The sequence below is a fragment of the Lissotriton helveticus genome, chromosome 8 (assembly GCF_964261635.1).
Source record: "Lissotriton helveticus chromosome 8, aLisHel1.1, whole genome shotgun sequence".
Lineage (NCBI taxonomy): Eukaryota > Metazoa > Chordata > Amphibia > Caudata > Salamandridae > Lissotriton > Lissotriton helveticus.
In genome coordinates this window covers 226,089,293-226,109,321 of record NC_136069.1, presented here as the reverse complement: position 1 = coordinate 226,109,321, position 20,029 = coordinate 226,089,293, and positions in this window count along the sequence as shown.

Below are 20,029 nucleotides of genomic sequence, written 5' to 3'. Positions count from 1 at the left end.
GGAAAATTGTTAAATTTGTATATATCACTAAAATTAATAAAAGAGATAGCCAGCCATATACTGGGTTTTATGGTGGGGGAAATATTTAATGTCCAGGAGTAATTATAAGCAGTCTGTAAAAAACGTATGTTAATTTTAAATTTAAAGTAATATAATTAATAAACCTTAATAAAAATAAGAAAATAGTTTAAAAAATAAAAAAGCATATATATGGAACATAAGTTTGCATAAATAGACATTGACATTTTTTATTACTTTAATAAAAATAATTTAACAATGTCATATTTTACAAATCAAAAAATGGACACATTATAGTTTTGTAGGAAACTTTAATACATTTAGAAAATATAGAATACATTATTAAAAAAAAACCAAAAATGTTTTCAAAAAGTTTATTAAAGGTATTATTTTTTTAAAATACATTTGGATTTTTGCCCGTATTGTAACATATACTTTTTATAGGTTTTCCCAGTTTCCTGTTGAGAGAAATTGTCCTTTTTTCATTTTTACAAGACGAGGTGATGTTGCTGCTTATACGTAAGTTTTGTCAGTGCGAGGAACGTCGCGGTCAGGATCAGAAGCAAGGAAGAGCTGCGTGCAAGTAAGGCAAATTTAAATTATTAAAAATAGATTACGGGTGGCATAGTTTATTGTAAGGAGAGAGGAGGAAGGTAGTAAGATCTAAGTAGTTGTATTTTCATAGTTTTGTATCTTTTAACCCAAAACAAATTTCCTAAGCAGGTAGAAGTTGTAGGCCCACGTCGGGTTGGTTGCTTTTCTAGCAGTTTTGGTTTAATAGAATTATTTTAAAAGAATGATTACATTTTCTAATAAACCATAGTGTTATGAAAGCAACATTTTTTGAATATTTTTGATGCAACAAGTTTTGAAATTAAGGTATTGCGTTGTCGCGGTTTTTCAGATAGATAAAAGGAACATGAACATAGATTTCATGGATCGAACAAATACTTTTTGGGACAGTTTTTAACTTTGGATTTATGGTTTTTGAACTTATGCTGGATATTGGTTGAAAGATGATTGCAACAATGGATTTTTTTGTAGTGAATTTTTATCAACATTGTTTCTTTTTCAGGTTTTTTTTGCAGGATTTCAGTCGAGAGAGGATTGCAACGATGGATTTCTTGTTGCGATTTTTGCCAAATAAGTTTTCTTTTTCAGGATTTGGTTTGGGGGGATGTGTTTTTTGTAGATAAGCACAGAACAGCTTTGCCAAACTGTGTCCATTTTGGTTAGTTTGACTCGAGACATGGTTTGCATCACGGATTATGGATTATTTACTATGGCTTAATGGACTGCACAAGATTCTTTGTGAAATGTGGGAATGTATGAAAGTCCAAGATTTGAAAAAAGAAGACAACTAAAGGTAAGAAACCCAATTTTTAATTTATAATTTAAACTTTTTTAGATAAGTGCCAATTGAATTAGGGAAATCCATTTTCAAAACAGGCAAGTGAGGTGATTAAAGGGTTAGTGTAGATTAGAAATGTAGGATGTGTGCAATATTGTCTAGGTAGTCTGAGGCCACCATCAACAAAAATTGTTGAATTGCACCCAATAGTCGTTTGGACAGACTACCAGTCAAGGATTGCGGAACTCTCATTTCTTGGAAACTTTGCTCCTTCTTCAAAATTTCTCAAAAATTATAGAAGTTAGGATGGGGTTTACCTATTGATTTGTTGAAGGAGTTGTGCCATCCCTTATTATTTGTTTATGTTCCTCCCTTTAAGCAGGTCGAGAAGTAGTTCCACCACTTCACATGGAAAGGTGGCTTCCTCCTGAGACTTGACCTGCTTAGATGGCCCATCCATGTGTCTTCAAAGTAATTCAGAAGGGGTGCCAATTTGTCCTTGTTTGCAGTAAAATTGTCAGATTCAGTAATAGATGTAAAGTTTTTATCTACACTGTCAGGAGGAACACAGCAAAGTGCTGTTAGTTTCTTCAATTCAAATTGCAGTTTACTGCCTGATATGTAATTCTCAACTAAGAATGTTTTTTGAATTTTTCTCTAATAAACCAGTGAAAGGTGAAAAAAAATCCTTGAATTTGATAAATGTGTTAATCATAGGTAATTCAAAGTCAATGAACACTTTTCTTCATGGGTTTAGCTTTTATCACTGACAAAAATTCTGTGTAAGTTGAGGTTTATTTATCAGGAAGTAAACTGTACACGAATGGCACTACTGTATGATTAATTTAGGTGTGAATAGTGTATAGTTGGTTGAATGGGTGGGGTGTGGATTTAAACGTCCCATCCATCAACCAAATTTCACTAGTCTCTAACTTATGACGGTTATGGGGTGTGCTAAAGATTAGAATTCTTTTAAGAGGGTTTTTGTTGTCATGAAAAAGAAAGGTTTTTTAATAACAGTTACTGTAAGTTCAGGAGGGATGTTAATGTCAGAGAAGGTTTGGGGTGTTACATGTCGAGGGTTACTTGCCTGTTTTTTACGCTATATAATTCTGCGTAGGTTGGGGATTGGGGGCAACAACTTGCTACATGGGTAGGAATGTTTTGTTATACCTCCCTCAAAACTGAGGCACAGGGTACATTGGAGATGGATACCAGAGGGTCCATTAGTATGGCGGGCGGACAAACACCTGGGAAATGGGACCGCCTGCAATGCTTGCGGCGGTCCCACACATCCCATTAGGATGCGCCCGCCACACTGGCGGGCACATCTCGCATTTCTGACATTCAGCACCGCCCACCACAATGCCATAAATACAAGTTGTGCATTTGACAGTACAACGTGCCTGGCACCGTGCGGTGCCTGCCATGTTGTACTATCAAATGCCCCCGATGTGCACCTCCATACCCCAGAAACCCTGGGGGCCCGCTACGGGACCCCCATGCTGGGAACCGCATGCCCCTGGGAAATGGGACCGCCCACAATACTTGCGGCGGTCCCGTACATCATATTAGGATGTGCCCGCCAGACTGGTGGGCGCATCCTGCTTTTCTGACATTGCGGCGGGCGGTGCTTTGAACCACCCACCACAATGCCACAAATGCAAGTTGTGCATTTGACAGTACAGCGTGACAGGCAACACGCGGTGCCTACCATGTTGTACTGTCAAATGCAGGGGGGTACTATAGGTACCCCCCTGCATTATAGGTACCCCCCTGCACCTGGGGGGGTACTATAGGTACCCCCCCAGGTGCAACCACACCCCCCCATAAATCCGGGGGGCCCCCAATTATGGGGAACCCATGCCTTTCCGTGGTGGCATTTCCTAGCGTGTATACTAATATGGATGGCAGTGTCTCCCAGACACCGCCACCATGTTAACAGCTTTTCCGCCCGGTCTACTCTTCGACCGGGCAGAAAACTGGCGGACGGTCTTTCCGTCCACCGGGGTCCCCGCCGCCATGGTAATGTGCTAGGGGGGAAATAACATGCGGGTGGTGGTTTTCGGCAGACGGATCGCCACCGCCATACGAGCGGTGACGATCCGCACGCTATCTTAATGACCCCCCAGGTCTTTCATTTCATTTGTATTTTCTTTTACCTCTATCTCCATTGCAGAGGGAGATTGGTTATGCTCGGTGGTCCTTTCAACAATGTCACCAAGAGTAACCACTCTGCCTGTGCAAAGGGATGAGTAAGAATGCACACAACTCCAATGACACCTGGGCTCAGTTAATCTCTCCTTACAATAAACGTAGCCATAGTAACTTAACAGTCTATTTTCCCTGTTTGAGTTCAAATATTTGGCTTGGTTTCTTGATGCAATTCTCTGTTGAAAGAAGAAAAAGAGAAAACATTGTTTTAGTGATTATGTTTATGGTTGCTTTAAAATATTTTTTGCCTTCAATGGAGACATTAGTGTACATTCATTATTTTACAGCTTTGTTAACAAAATTGTACCAGGACTTAATTGCATTGACTTGGCAATGTTGGTTTGGAATTGTTAGCTGTCTTTTTTTTTTTTTAAATTCTTTTTATTGTTGCATCAGCAGTATCACCGCCAAAGAAAAAGGTAGACAGACGGCAGGGCGTCAACATTCCGCCCTATCCGCCAGGAACGCAACTTTTCTCAGTAGTTACATCATGTCATATTCTGCAGTAATAGATTCGCATTCAAACTAGCAAGAGTAAGAACAAATAAACCAAAACCCAACAGAAACCCAGGAACAGCCGCCCGCCACCCCTCCACATCCCCCCCCACCCCCTGGTCCCCACCCTCTCTCGGCATGTCTCATCCGACAATCTCGCACACAAGAACAGGTATTAATGTAGGCACATGACACTCATGGGTCCCCACTGTGCACACCATCTCGTCCAGGTGTTCCCCTCCCACATTTTACTAGTCCACAGGTCTCAATCTAGTCCATGGAATTGTCTCCATTTAGCCCATATTCTCCTGAATTTTCGGGGGCAGCCCCGTGCACGATAAGTAACTCTCTCCGCCGCCATGTAGAGATCTAATCCCCTCCGCCATTCTTCCATGTTCGGCTTTCCGGGCGCTCCCCAGCATCGTGCGATGTCTCTTTTTGCTACTACTAAGGCCAGTACCAGAAAGATAGTCAAGGGGCGGGGCAGGTCCACTTCTGTGATTGTACCCAACAATGCCAGTCTAGGGTCACGTGGCAGGGCCACCTCCAATACATCCTCCAGTTCCCGGAACACCTCCTCCCAGTATTCTTGAATTATTTCACATCCCCATAGCGTATGGAAGAAATCACCTGTGTGTCGATGGCATCTAAGGCATGTTGTGTCTGGTATTCTACCCATTTTAAAGAGACGTACCCTATCAAAGTAAGATCTGTGCAATATTTTGAATTGTATGAGGCGGAGTCTGGATTTAATAGCTACCTCCCGGGGGTGCATGAGGGCGAGTTCCCAGTCTAGATCCTCCATGTCCCCCACATCCGCCTCCCATCTATCTCGCAGGGCTTGCAGGTCACCCAGCATATTGTTGGTTAGATTCTTATACGTTAGGGATATCGCCCCACCCTGTATCTGTTCCTGCAGCAGTCTACCCTCCAGTGGTGCGTAGTCTGGGAGATCTGCCAGTACAATGTTTTGTGCGTTCCATGCATGTTTCAGTTGTAAGTATTTGTAGTACTGAGTGTTGTGTAGGCCAAATTCTGTTTTTAGCGTCGGGAAGGTCTTCAACTCCCCTTTTGCAATCACGTCCCCTACCGTGGAGATGCCTATGTCATCCCACCTCCTAAAACCTTTCAGTTTATTCAGTTCTCCCAGCCACTTGCAGCACCATAGTGGTGTCTGACGAGTGACCCTCTTGTCCCAACCCATTCTTTTCGTCGCCCTACGCCACGCTGTCAACGTTATCTTAGTGGCGGGAAGGAAGTGCCGGCCTACCGCTTCCCCATAGAGGTAATGCAATATAGATTTGTGTGACCATTGAGACCTTTCCAGCGCATAGGTGGGGTGATCGGCTGCCGCATGGAGCCACTCGTTGATCGGGGCGAGGTGCTCCGCCCAATAGTACGCCTCCAGGTTGGGAAGCGAGATACCCCCGCTATACTGGTGGCGCTGCAACGTGGTGAGGGCCACACGAGGTTGTTTTCCCAGCCACAGGAAGGCGCGCAGGTCCGCATGTATTTTAGTCAGAGTCGCCAATGGTAGGGGATAATACTCATTCTGGAGTGCATAGAGAAACTTGGGTAGTAGGACCATTTTATATAGTGCGGCACGACCCAATAGGGTGAGCGGGAGTTGCCTCCATCTGTCCATTTCTGACCTTGTTTCCACCATTATCCTAGCCACGTTTGCAGTGTAGGAGCGTGCCTTATCTAGCGTTATATATACGCCCAGGTATTGGAATCCGTCCGTCGTATGAATAAGCTGTCCCGGAAGGCACTCATGACGCTCTTTGCCGTGCGGGTCATAAAGGACCGATTTGTGCCAATTGATCGTGTGTCCCGCCCTCGCCCCGAATTCGCCTAGCTCCCCGAACAGTGCCGGAATCGTCCTGCCCGGGTCGGTCACGAACAATAGTACGTCGTCGGCATACAGAGATATTTTTTCCTGTGTACCGTCAATAGTACCCCATCTAAAACCTCTGATATCCCGATTCTGTCTAATCCGTGTCGCTAAAATCTCAATCGTAAGGGTAAACAGGAGGGGGGATAATGGACAGCCCTGGCGCGTACCCCTACCAATGGGGAACTCACGGGACAACCTTCCATTGATCCGCACTCTCGCCTTCGGGTTAGAATACAGGAGCCGGACCCACTGCATGTATTTGGGACCTATCCCAAAACGTCGGAGGGTCTCCATCAGGAAGGGCCAGTGGACTGCATCAAATGCCTTCTCCGCATCTAATGAGAGGAACCAGTGGGGTTCACTCCTCTCACGGACCTCCTGTAGCCAGTTGTGGGTGCGACGGAGATTCAATTTGGTCGCCCTATCCGGAAGGAAACCGGACTGGTCCATATGCACCAACTCCGATATCACCTGTCGTAACCGTCTAGCCAGGACAGTGGCCAGCACCTTCGTCTCCGTATTCAGGAGGGAAATTGGGCGGTAGGAGGAGCAGTCGTTTTTGGGCTTGCCCTCTTTGTAGATTGGGACAATAGTGGCCAAGACCAGGTCCGGGGGTAAACTCCCTGCCTGGTATGCGTCCGTGAAGAGGTTTTTCACGTGTCGCTGTAACAGATCCGCCGCACGTTTAAAAAATTCTGCCGGGAAGCCATTGGGCCCGGGAGTCTTCCCCGGTTTCAACGCTGTCACGGCTTCAGAGATTTCGTCCAGCGTCAGATCCGCCTCCAGGGCTGCAGTAGCCTCCGCGGATAACGTCGGCAGCTCCACATCACTTAAGTAGCGTTGGGCGTCCTCACAGTCGCCCAGGTCCCGAGCCCTGTAGAAGTCCTCGTAATAGGTCGCGAAGGCCTCGGCTATGTCTCTATCCGTGTGTACCTGCCTGTTTCCTGTTAACGAGATCTTATCCACCCATCTCGCTGCAGTTTCCCTCCTACTCAGCCAGGCTAAAAGTTTGCCCGACTTGTCACCGACATCATATAGTCGATGCAACGTCGCCAGTGCCTGAGTGCGCGCCTCATCCGTGACTAATTCCCTGTAACGTCTCTGTGCGTCAATCAATTTCCTGAGGCGGGCCTCAGTCCTGTGCTGGTGATACTCCGTTTCTAAATTTAAAATGGAGACCTCTTCACTCTCTACCTGACCCTGGCGCGACCTCCTAGCCTCTCCCAGCCTGGTTTGAATGCGGTCTCTTAGGACTGGTTTCATAGCCTCCCAGAGGGTAACACCAGAGTCCACCGAGCCCTCATTTTCGGCCATGTACACCCGTATGTCCGCACGCACGCCCTTAAGTATTTCCGGGGTTTGGATGTCCCACGCCGCTAATCGCCATTGTGACTGCCTCATCCCTTTGTCTCGTCCCACCTGCACTAATAGGGGGGAGTGGTCGGAGATCCCCCGCGCCTTGTAGTCTGCTAGGTCTCCAACCGTGATATCCTGCCTAGACATAAAAACATAATCCAGCCTGGAGAAGACCTTGTGTGCCCCGGAGTAAAAGGAATAGGCTACCTGTGTTGGATGGAGCCAACGCCATACGTCGGTGAGGCCGAGGGTAGTCATCTGCCGGGCTAGGGCGGTTGTGGAACCCATTGGGTGTGAAGTCCCCGATCTATCCTGTGTGGTGCACATGACATCATTAAAGTCCCCCCCCATTACCTGAGTTGTGTCAGCCGTGTCCAGTAGGATAGTGGCAACCGCCTTCAGTGTGCGAGCCTGCAGCTTGGGTGGGGCGTACACTGATATTATCGTGAACCTACGTCTTTTCCACAACCCCTGGACTCCCGCATATGTGCCCTGAGGGTCCAACCAGGTGCGTGTAATCGTGAATGGCGCAGATTTTTTTATAAGGATCGCCACCCCCCTGGAGTCTGCCGTGTATCCTGCATGTGCCAGGACAGTGTACCTTCCCCGCGCAATAAATGCGCACTGGTTCCCTCTAAGGTGTGTTTCCTGGAGGAGGATGACGTCTGGTGTCAGTCGTCTGAGGTACGCATTAACTAAACCTCTTTTAATTTTCGACCCCAGGCCGTTCACATTCCAGCTTAGCACCGTGAACCCTGTGTCACCCGTGGGTGTAGCGTCTAGTGTACTTGCCATTGTGTTGCTCTGAACCTTCCCTGTGTGGGACCGTGACTTAGGGATGTCAGCAACTGTGGACTGGCGTGTCTCTGCCGTTCCTGAACGTGTTTCCCCCTCCCCCCCATAACCTTTGTGGACCCCAACCGGGGGTAATACAAGAACCAATTCCCCTCAGCTCCCCCCTCCCCACCTCCCTCCCCTTCCAGTTGCATCCCAACCCGGGCCTGAACTATCCAAGGGAGAAGGTCTGTCGCCCTCCCGCACATCCCTCCCCACGCTAAACAAGAACTAACACTGAGAACTTAAAGAACAGTAGGGGGGTGCGTGTCAACTTGCTTGCTCCGTGTCGCCGAGACTTCATCATCTCCGATCCCCCATCAGCCCAGTTCACGAATGTGAGTCCTGAGTGTCCGTATTCATCCCTTGGCTTGAAGACTCTTGTTCCATTTGTTGGATTACCGTGATCAGCGGGTGATCTGAGTTGTCCATTGGTATGTCTCCTTCTCCTCCAGACATTCGGGCTTCCGAGTCCTCTACCTCATCGCCTTCGGATCTGGTTCTATTCCTCAGGCAGCTGAATCTCGAGCCCACCACCAAGTCATTGCTTGGGGACGCCGACCTGTTGCCTCTTTCACCCTCCTTGTCTCGCGTGCGGTATGGTGTCGCCGGGGCTTTCTTCTGCGTCCTCCGCGCACCCCTTCGCTGTGGTTTCGGCACCTCCCAGAGAGGCCCCTCACGGATCGTCTTGTCCAGAGCAGCTCGGCCAGCCGCCTCTCTGCTGTTCAGAATGGGCCTCTCTTCGAGCCACTGCCACACATCTTCCGGGTGGGCAAAGAAGATTGATTTGTCTTTATATATAACCCTGAGTTTGGCAGGGAAGAGGAGCATGTAAGAAATGTTCAAAGACCTCAGCTTCGCCTTGACCGGGTCGAACAAGCGCCGCTGCTTCGAGACCTCCTGACTGTAATCTGGAAAAATCATGATGGAGGTATTCTCCAGACGGATTTCCCCCAGCTTCCTGGCTTCGCGGAGGATCAAGTCTCTGTCCGCGTAGTTCAAAAAGCGCGCTATGACAGGTCTCGGCCGCGCTCCCTCCGGAGGTTTGGCGAGGAGCGCCCTATGCGCCCTCTCGATGATGAAGCACTGGGAGAATCGTGCCGCCGGGAAGGTAGTTTTCAGCCAGTCCAGGAGAAAGGCGGACATGTTCCCATCCTCAATCCCTTCTCTAAAGCCCACAAAGCGAAGGTTATTGCGCCTGGATCGATTTTCGGCATCATCCACCTTCCACAGCAGTTGGCGATGAGAGGCCTGCAATTCCGCCATATCCTTCTTAAGCGTTGTAATCGCCTCCTCATTGTCGGTCAAGCGAGATTCGGTCACCGTAACCCTCTCGGACAAGTTTCGGAAGTCCTGCCGCAGTAGCGTCACCTCGGATCTCACCTCTCCAATCTTTGTTTCCAGGGCCGTCCGAGATGCCTGAATATCGGTTCTGGACGCTTGAATGGCCTCCAGCAGCATGGCCGTGTCGTTGCGTGCGCCGTTCTGCTGTGATTGCTGTGCCGCCCCGGACCGCGTTGCGGTGAAGTCGTCCATGGGGCCCCGTTTCGAGGGCCCGGAGGTCCGGTCACCTTTCCCCATGTTGATATCGCGCCTCTCCGGGACCTGCGGCGCAGATGTGCCCAGCCCCGGGCAGCGTGTGGCAATACAGTCCCTCCGGGCGGCCCCGTTTGCAGAGACTCTCCCGCGGGCCCCCCGGCACCTCTCTCGCCTCAGTCCCAAGGGTCCCCTGGCTGCTCACCGTGGTCTGGTGTTCGTCGTGTGGGGGATGGGGTCGCACAGGCAGGACCTCTCCCGGGGCCCCAGCAGACTGCCTCCTCGCCGGGGGGATCTAGGTCTCCTCTCTCCAGCAGTGGCCTTCAGGCTGGGTGACAAAGCAGCCCGGCCGCCATGTTGGTAAAGGCGGGCACCGAGTGCAAGTCAGAGGCAGACTTCCGGCTCCTGCGTGGTCGGCTCTCGGCTCCTGTGCCCCGGGCTCACCTCCGTCGCGGTCTGTCCGCGTCTCCCTGGTCGTCCGCCACTTGGGGTTGGTCGCGGCGGGGGCTCCTCGTCTGTCTCGTCCGCTTCACACTCTGCCGGTCGCCATCTTGGTGTAGGCGGCCGGTCGGCTTCGCCCGCCTCGGATCACCCTCCTCTCACCGGCGGCAGAATCCCGGTCCCGCCTGGTCGCCAGGGGGGGGGCGGGGGTCCCGGCGCCCCCAGTAGCCGGGCACTGCGGGGCAGGATTGAAAGGTGAGGCACTAGGGGCGCCGCGTTGCACCGCGCGCCGCGGTCGTCAGCATGGCCGCCGGGAGGCTTCTGGTGGTGAAATGTCCGGTACTCGGCAGAGACAGCTCCGCGCTATCGCTTGGGGGATTCCGCCAGGTATCAGGACGTCGGTCCTCCGTTGTGGCATGAGTTAGGGCCCGTGGGCGATCTGAATCGTCGGATAATCGTGCTGCTCGGCCGGAGCTCCGGCAAGGCACGTCTAGTCGGCCATGTTGCTGGCCACGCCCCCGGAATTGTTAGCTGTCTTGATACCTTTGATGTAGTAGATGCAGGGTTGCTTTGAATTTTTCTTTCAGTTGTGCCTTCTGTTGTGTTTTGTGCTTTAGCTTCTTTTGATCGGAAAAAAGTGAAGAAATGTTCTTAGTTTTTCAATTTCAAAATGTTAGTTTAGAAAATAGCCTGCAAAGAAAAAGGTTAGTCCTTATTTACTAGAAAAAGAGTCATTTTGTTTGTTTGTTTTAATCGAATATTTAATGCAATGTTATTTTTTTAAAACAAATGTTTCTTAACTTGAAACCTGCCCAAAAATGTATTATTTGTGGTTTTTCATCATGTTTACCTTGTATAGATTGGCTTCTTCTAAGTTGATGTGTTTTTTTTCTGGTTAAGGATATGTTTCTCCACACTGGTGGGGTAATATGATTTTATCTGTAGAGAATTATAAAAAATGATATGTTTTATTGCATGTTTGACAAAGAACTTAATTGGAAATGTGAAATTTACAGTTTAAATGTAAAATTTTAATTTAAGTACATTCATTTTGCCCCCACCACCATCCAGCACTTTCCCTGAGGCAAGTACAGGTCGGAGTAGGAATAGTAAATTTGCCCCACCTCCATCCAACACTTTCCTGAGGCTAGCATCTGTCGGAGTAGGAATAGTAAATTTGCCCCTACCACCATCTAATACTTTCCCTGAGGCAAACACCGGTCGGAGAAGGAATAGTCAATTCGCCCCAACACTATCCAGCACTTTCCCAGAGGGAAGCACAGGTCAGAGTAGGAAAAGTAAATTTGCCCCCACCACCATCCAGCACTTTCCCAGAGGCAAGCATCGGTCAGAGTAAGAATAGAAAATGTGCCCCTCACCACTATCCAAAACTTTCCCTGAGGCAAGCACCGGTCGGAGTAGGAATAGTAAACTTGCCCCCACCACCATCCAGCACTTTCCCTGAGGCAAGCACAGGTCTAAGTAGGAATAGTAAATTTGCCCCCAACACTATCCAGCACTTTCCCAGAGGGAAGCACAGGTCTGAGTAGGAATAGTAAATTTGCCCCAACACTATCCAGCACTTTCCCAGAGACAAGCACAGGTCTGAGTGGGAATAGTAAATTTGCCCGCACCACCATCCTGCACTTTCCCTGAGGCAAACACATGGATGTGTGTAGCCTGCGTAACAAGAAAAGATGTTTAAGATTTGAATCACATGTGTTTAGACTGGTTTAGAGTGGGGTCTAAAAGTTACGCTCACCATAAAAATGTATTTAGATATTTAAACGAATCATGGCGAGTCCTTCCAAGATTGATTTGAGTGAGGCTAGAGCTTCTTGAATTGTCCATAGTTTGGATTCATTTTGGAACCACAAAGAGGAGGTGAGCATAACTTTTAGACCCCACTTTAAACCAGTCTAAACACATGTGATTCAAATCTTACACATCTTTTCTTGTTATGCAGGCTACACACAGCTTATCTTGTCTTGTCCTGAAGAAGACCCACGTTTGATGCTTAAAAATTAGCACAGATTCACAAGGGTCGAAACATTGACGCATAATTAGAAGCTTCACATTCCACTGTGACCATTACAAATTGATCAAAGAAAATTCTAGGTCCCTGTGAGAATATATATCTGTTTCTTACTCTGCACCTGAATGGTATTTTCATTGATATATGTATCCAATGCATTTGTTGTGATGTATGTACGTTACACACGTTATTTCACTTTGTCCCACATCTTCTTACCGGATATCATTGTGTATGACTTGTTTTTATGAACAATCTTTCCTTTTTGACTAAATAATTTACTGAATGACACAGTTAATTTGTGCTATTTGCCTGTAGCATCTTTTTAGGCAGTTTTTCTAGAAATATTTGTTGATATCCCAATGGTGAAAGGGGATAAAAACTTTGAAGTTGTTTTGCTTTACAAAGTGTGTTGTGGCAGAACCACTGTTCACTTCATGTGATAGATCTGATCTGATCTGTTCATTATGTAAGGTTATGACAAAAGCAGTCGTTTTTTTATTGTAAAAAGCATCAATTAAAGCCAATAGTCTTTAAGGTAGATTGTTATTACACCGTGTTATAGCCTGTAGACACATTTTTTCTATCATGAATTTCCTTAGATTGCTTTTGTAGGCAAGGGTTTTGGTTATCCCTCAGACAAAACCTGTTTTTTTAGACCTGGTTTCAGAGTGTTGAAGTTGACAGGCGCTTATGTGGTCATCAGAATCAGAGGTCTAAAGCGCAGTACTAAGAGAGGGGTATAGCTGCACCAATGTGTTTATCTTCTCTATACGTATTTGGTTGGAAAACAGTTATGTTAGTTCACTTACAAAGAAGATCCATTTTTCATAAGTGATGTAGACATTGTTTACACTGCCCCCAGGTCAAATGTAATAGGAAGTGGTTTAGTACATATAACCGTTTTTAGGTCCAGCCACAGTAAATGCTTGGTGACAGCAGAAGGAGATTAATGTTCGTGTCAATGTGTCATTTGGATCTTTTTTAATTGTTTGATGGGTCGCTCTAAGCTAAGATAACATTTTCATTAAAAAAAAAATAATTATTTACATTTTGTAAAGAACAAAACATGGTATTGTAGATCTGATTGATATGCGTACATATTACCTGTTTCAGCACACCACATTTCAGACCAGTATAATCAATACAATAACTGCAGTGTACAGTGAACATTCCTGGATGACAACAGGGGGTCACACCTTCTGTATATAACATTTTGTAGACCACTTCAGTCACTTGCCTCTGAGTGTGTGTCTGATCGTGGGGGTTCACAGATATACCCACGATAAGCATTCCACTTGCCCCATATTCGAGTCCAATTTTTGGGCCACCCTCTGTGGATATATACAGATTTTTCAACAACCATTATGCGGTCCATGTCGCAACACCACTGTGAGAGGGTAGGGGTCTGATGGGATCCCCAGTGTTGTGCTATGTTCCGCTTTGACTTCATAATACCAAGTGTCACCCACCCCTGAGTAGCGTGGTTGAGGTCCGTGGGTTCCCAGATGTTGAGAATGCATTTCTTTGGGAGAGTTGTGACGTCTGTTACTTGTGAGATCGTACACATGACTGCCCCCCAGTACCCCACTATCCTCGGGCAGTGCCATATCGTATGTAAAAATGTGCCTATCTCGCCACATTGACGGAGGCAGAGTGGCATATCGCAGCTACCTATCTTATGTAGAAGGGTGCGCGTGTAGTATGGGCGATATAACATTTTTAATTGTATTAATTTGAATTTGGAGGATACCGTTAACTCTTTGGGGGATGCAAGCGCCTCCTGCCAGTCCGAATCATCTAAGTCGCCTAGGTCCGATTCCCACTTCGTCCTTAGGGTTGCGACGGTGTCTGGTTGGTTATTAATTATTTTACGGTTGGTGTGGGAGATGGCCTTCTTTGCCAGGTGGTCTGTTAGGAGTTTATCCTCCAACGGTGATGCCTCTGCTAACTGCGTGCCTGGTGTGACTCTCTCAGTGAGTGCGTGTCTTATCTGTATATAGCGGAACTTTTCCGTGTGCGCTAGATTGTAAGTGTGCTGCAATTGGTCAAATGGACTCATTGCTGCATTTTTCCATAGGTCTCCCACTTTAGAGATGCCTATCAAGTCCCACTTTGTAAAACCTTTAGTGTTTCATAGCATGCCTAGCTTCTTGACATCCCATAGAGGTGGAGCTTGTGTGATGACTCCCTCCCATCCTAGTGCTCTCTGCGCCTCGAACCACACCTGTACCGTGTGCGCCGTAGGGCCTAAGAGAATGGATGGCCTAGTCTTATTGTAGAGTGTTCCCACGATCCCAGCAGATTCCAACATATGTCTATCCATGCGATAGACGGGATTGTCGTGCGGTGCATGAAGCCATTGATTAATGACTGTCAGTTGGGATGCCCAATAGTAGATCTTTATATTGGGGAGGGCGATGCCTCCATCATACCAACTCCGCACTAATTTGATAGTCGCTATCCGGGTCTCCTTTCCATCTCATAATAGTGCAGTCACCTCCGCCTTTATTGCCGTAAAGTAGGACAAAAGGACTGGGAATGGTGTATTCTGGAGAGCGTAGAGGAATCTGGGGAGCACCACATCTTTAAAAGGGCCGCTCTTCTCAACAATGTAAGTGGGAGGGAGCGCCAGTATTTAACGTCACTTTTAAACCGCGTTAGTGGCTGCGTGAGATTTCCCACTGTAAATTGTGTAGTGTTGTGCGTTACGTAAATTTCCAAATATTTAAAGCTTGTGATTTGAATGTCATAGCCATGTGGGAGCCCTGGTGGGGTCAGTGTAGTATGGAGAGGATTGACTTTCCCCAGCTTATAGTGTACCCCGATACTCGCCCATACGAGGTAAAAATATCTAGTAAGCAATTTATCGTCTGCATAGAGGAAGATAAGGTCCTCCCATCCATGCGTCCATTTCAAGCCACGAATAACTAGATCCTGGCGTATCCACGCTGCCAATGGCTCCAGCACTAGCGAGAAAAGGAGCGGGGATAAGGGACATCCCTGTCTTGTTCCTCTGCCCAGCGGAAAATCAGTTGAGATATGGCCATTTACAGCAACATGTGACAAGGGCTGTGTGTATAATAGCTGTACCCACGCACAAAACGTGGGACCAAAACCCATGCATTGGAGGACTGCAAATAGGAAAGGCCATTCGACAAGGTCAAACGCCATGCGTGCGTCTAGTGATAGGATGACTGAGTCCTCCTCAATCATGGGCTTTCGCGCTATTATACTATGCAGTCTTCTTAAATTTAGTGCGGTGTTACGGTTAGGCATAAAGCCAGACTGGTCTAGGTGAATCAGTGTAGCTAGATAGGGTTGCAGTCTCATGGCCAAGAGCTTCGCAAGTATTTTTGGTTCTGCATTTATGAGAGAGATTGGCCTATAAGATATACAGTCCTGCGGTGGCTTGCCTGCTTTGTGGTTCGTCACTATTGTTGCTAAGCATTGGTCCCTTGGTAGGATCCCCTTCTCCAGACTATCAGTATACATGGTGAGTGAGCAAATGGGGCACTAACTGGGACGAGGCCTTCTTACACAATTCCACCTGGACCCCATTTGGTCCCAGAGCCCAGCCTGAGTGCACTGATCGCTAGAGCTATCTCGTCGGGAGACAGGTCGCTGTCAAGAGTTTCATATTGATCCGGGGTCAATACAGGTATCTGTATATCTCTAAGGAAGTTAAGGTTCTCTAATACAGTATTGGTGGCTGTAGGCGTGTACACTCTTTTATAGTGGGCTGCAAATGAATGCTTCTGCTATTTGAGGGGGCTCCCCCGTAGTGGCACCATCTTCTAGTTGGATCTGTGCCACCCATTTACTAGCCCGTTCCCGTTTATCGAGCCATGCCAGGAGCTTGCCTGCCTTATCACCTAGTTCATAAACTATGTGTTGTGTTTTGGTTAGTTTCGTTTTAGCCTCCTGCCATGCGTATGACTTGTATTCTTGTTGTGCTAAGTCGTCTTTGTGTTGTGATTCTTCATTTGCATCTGTGGCGTGAGCAGCTTCTGCCGAGGCCACTTCCTGCTCTAAGCTGTCAATTTCTTGTCTTTGGGTATGCTTATGTCCCATAATTAGGGACATTGCCTGTCCCCGTAGTACAGTTTTATACGCTTCCCATAGTGTCGAGGGAGACGAGACTGTGTGGTGATTGTCAGCAAAATAGTGCACTGTCTCCCGCAGGAGACCACCCCCGATCATTCTGTGCTTGATGTAGCTGGGATAAATCAGGAGGAGACGGCGTCTAGTCGGGAGGTTGGACATGTATGTAAGGAGCAACGGGGAGTGATCCGAGATGGCCCTAGGCAGATACGAAATTTCTGAAATTTGAGTCAAACAGTCTGTCAGTGTAAATATGTAGTCCAATCTCGAGAGACTATTATAGACACCCGAGTGAAATGTAAATTGTCGGTCTGTTGGGTTCCTAGTCCGCCATATGTCTACAAGGCCCAGGGCTTCAGAGAATTCCAATAATCTAAGATGTGCACTATTGAGGTCTCTAGGTGGATTCCTATCTAAAGACGGGTCCATTGTGGCATTGAAATCTCCCCCTATAACTAGGTTACCTTGCGGAAGTGTTAAAAGGAACTTTCCCAAAGCTGGGAGGGTCGCTTGGTGTAGCCCTGGAGGGAGGTAGACTGTCACTAGAATGTAAGATCGCCCTTCCCGCTGACACTGCACACCCGCATATCATCCGAGGTAGTCAGTCCGGGATCCGGTTATTATCAGTGGGAATCGTTTATTAATTAAAATCCCCACCCCACGGGACCCGGATGTATAGACAGAGTGCGTAACCATTTTGAAGCCCCATCTATCTAGGGCCTTACACACCGAAACCATCAGGTGTGTTTCCTGCAACAATACTACTGCGGGACCCTTTCTCCTAAGATATTGTAGAACCAAACCTCACTTTATTTTGTCAGCAAGACCATTCACATTCCAGGACAATATCCCAAAAGTAAGATTGGACGAGAGGGCCGTCAACTTTTGTGTCTCTAGTACATCAGGTGGCGAGTCAATGCTAAGCAATGTGGTTGCCATCTACATTAGGGTGGAAAACTTGCCTGCAGTGCATTCAGGAAATCAGTGTCGTGCTTATACCGAAACAGTGTATAATAGAGCAATACCAAATTAAAAAACAACCCATAAAACAGTTCCCATCCCCCCGCCCCCCTCCCTGCCTCCCTGCACTGCGGATTTAAAACTATCGCCACCCAAATTAGCAGAGTGCTTTTTCCCCATGAACTTGTACTTGTGTAAGGGGGGAGTTGCTCAGCGTCCTTCTCAGGGACCACCATTAAGCATAGTCCACTGCAATCTTATTTCTTCATTCAGTGTCCGATGGAGTAAAGTCCCAATCTGCACCGGCACCCGGTAGGCGCCTCCGCGTGGATTGGTACTAGTCCCATACAGTATGGCTTCTTACTGAGCTTTCCTGGCGTTCTGTAATGGGCAGCTGTTGTCGTTGCGCAGATCCCGGTCTCCTTGGGCCTCCGGCGGGCCGCCTGCCCTTCAGCCAGTCAGCCGCTTCTGTTGGCGTTGCAAAAAAACAGGTCTTGCCCTCCGCTTCCACTCATAATTTTGCCAGGTATAGCATTGCATATTTAAGTGCTCTAATTTCTTAGTTCATTTTTAACGTCCAGAAAACTGCGACGTTGCTTGGTCACTGTTGCGGTGTAATCCGGAAATATGGACACCGTACTATTGTCCACCTGCAGAGGGGATGCTATGCATGCTGCTTGTAAAATAGTGATACCAAAGGGGATGATGTACGGAGAGTTTGAGCAAATAAAATGCTCACCCCCAGTCAACTGATTTGGGTTTAATCCACCATAAATCTTTAGGTCACTCCACCACTCCAGTTCAGGCATGGCCATATGCAAATCAGTCTGACTCTGTGCCTCCTGGGAACAGTCCAGCCCGAACTGCCAAGCCATGTCTTCCCTGGACCGGAAACAAATATCCTGGGACCGGTTTCGGGTTCATAACCCTCATTAGCCAGGCTAGCTTGAACCCAGTGGCAAAGTGAGCAAGGGACCCACGTCTGGGCATACCCTGCCAACTTAGGGAGAACAAAGCGATACCAAAGGGGATGATGGACGGAGAGTTTGAGAAAATCAAACACTCACCCCCAGTCAACTGATCTGGGTTGAATCTACCATAATTCTTTAGCTCACTCCACCACCCTAGTTCAGACATGGCCATATGCTAATAAGTCTGACCATGTGCCTCCTCGGAACAGTCCAGCCCGAACTGCCAAGCCATGTCTTCCCTGGACCAGAAACACGTATCCTGGGACCGGTTTCGGGTTCATAACCCTCATCAGTCAAGCTAGCTTGAATCCAGTGGCAAAGTGAGCAAGGGACCCAAGTCGGGCATACCCTGCCAACTTAGGGTGAACAAAGCGATACCAAAGGGGATGATGAACGGAGAGTTGAGCAAATCAAACACTCACCCCCAGTCAACTGATCTGGGTTGAATCCCCTATCATTCTTTAGCTCACTCCACCACCCCAGTTCCGACATGGCCATATGCAAATCAGTCTGACCCTGTGCCTCCTGGGAGCAGTACTGCCCGAACTGTCAAGCCATTACTTCCCTGGACCGGAAACAAGTATCCTGGGGCCGGTTTCGGGTGCATAACCCTCATCAGCCAGGCTAGCTTGAATCCAGTGGCAAAGTGAGCAAGGGACCCACGTCTGGGCATACCCTGCCAACTTAGGGCGAACAAAGCGATACCAAAGGGGATGATGGACGGAGAGTTTGAGCAAATCAAACACTCACCCCCAGTCAACTGATCTGGGTTTAATCCACCATCATTCTTTAGCTCACTCCACCACCCCAGTTCAGAGATGGCCACACGCAAATCAGTCTGACCCTGTGCCTCCTGGGAACATTCCAGCCCAAACTGCCAAGCCATGTCTTCCCTGGACCAGAAACAAGTATCCTGGGACAAGTTTCGGGTTCATAACCCTCATCAGCCAAGCTAGCTTGAATCCAGTGGCAAAGTGAGCAAAGGACCCACGTCTGGGCATACCTTGCCAACTTAGGGCCAACAAAGCGATACCAAAGGGGATGATGGATGGAGAGTTTGAGCAAATCAAACACTCACCCCCAGTCAACTGATCTGGGTTTAATCCACCATCATTCTTTAGCTCACTCCACCACCCCAGTTCAGACATGGCCATATGCAAACTCGTCTCACCCTGTGCCTCCTGGGAACAGTCCAGCCCAAACTGCCAAGCCATGTCTTCCCTGGACCGGAAACAAGTATCCTTGCACTGGTTTCGGGTTCATAACCCTCATCAGCCATGCTAGCTTGGCCATGTCTGAACTGGGGTGGTGGAGTGAGCTAAAGAATGAAGATGGATTAAACCCCTATCAGTTGACTGGGGGAGTGTTTTATTTGCTCAAATGCTCCTTCCATCATCCCTTTTGGTATTGCTTTGTTCGCCCTAAGTTGGCAGGGTATGCCCAGATGTGGGTCCCTTGCTCACTTTGCCAGCTGGATTCAATCTAGCCTGGCTGATGATGGCTGATTAGCCAGAAACCATTCCCAGGATGCTTGTTTCTGGTCCAGGGAAGACATGGCCTGGCAGTACGGGCTGGACTGTTCCCATGAGGCACAGGGTCAGACTGATTTGCATATGGACCCTGACCCTGCTTGCAGGTCAGGTCGCTCCCCTGCTGCCGCACAGCTCCGCCTGTGTGCCAGTGCCTCCCTCGCTGCTGCTGCTCTTCCTCCGTGAGTTCGATACTGCTGTCTGTTGTGCCCCATCTGATTTAGTGCCTGCCTTGTGATTCTGTACTGTACTGTTGTCCCTTTGATTCAGTGTGTGTTTTCTTTTTGTGAT